Raw genomic sequence first — 901 nt, forward strand, 5'->3', positions numbered from 1 at the left:
AAATTCACCTGAGGACAGTAAGAGCCCAGGGAAAAGTAATTCTGGAACTAAAACGCCAGAAATTTGGTGGAAGGCTGGCGCTGAACACCCAGACCATGCCCAAGACTGGCGTTCAACGCTAAACCATGCTCAGGACTGGCGTTCAACGCCAGAAACAAGGCAGGACTGGCGTTCAACGCCAGAAATAGGCAAGGATCTGGCATTGAACGCCCAAAATAGGCAAGATCTGGCGTTGAACGCCCAAATTGGGCACAGTCCTGGCGTTCAGACGCCAGGAACAGACAAGGAGCTGGCGTCCAATTTCACTCTAGCTTCTAACCCTGGCACTCAATTGCCAGTGAGGGATCAGACACACACAAATACTGATAACAACCCCTCTAAAAAGGCTTCTTCAACCACTTCTGTAGGCAACAAACCTGCAGCAACTAAGGTTGAGGAATATAAAGCCAAGATACCTTATCCTCAAAAACTCCGGAAAGAGGAGCAGGATAAGCAATTTGCTCGCTTTGTAGATTACCTCAGGACTCTTGAAATAAAGATTCCATTCGCAGAAGCACTTGAGCAAATACCTTCTTATGCCAAGTTCATGAAAGAGATCTTGAGTCATAAAAAGGATTGGAGAGAAACAGAAAGAGTTCTCCTCACTGAAGAATGCAGTGCAGTCATTCTGAAAAGCTTTCCTGAAAAGCTTAAAGATCCTGGGAATTTTCTGATATCGTGCATATTAGAAGGTCAATGCACCAAGACAGCTTTATGCGATCTTGGGGCAAGCATCAACCTAATACATGCATCCACTATCAGAAATCTTGGCTTAACTGAAGAAGTTAAACCAACCCGGATATATCTCCAACTTGCTGATGGCTCCACTAAATACCCATCAGGCGTGATTGAAGACATGATT

Source organism: Arachis ipaensis, chromosome B02 (genome assembly GCF_000816755.2).
Source record: "Arachis ipaensis cultivar K30076 chromosome B02, Araip1.1, whole genome shotgun sequence".
Classification (NCBI taxonomy): Eukaryota; Viridiplantae; Streptophyta; class Magnoliopsida; order Fabales; family Fabaceae; genus Arachis; species Arachis ipaensis.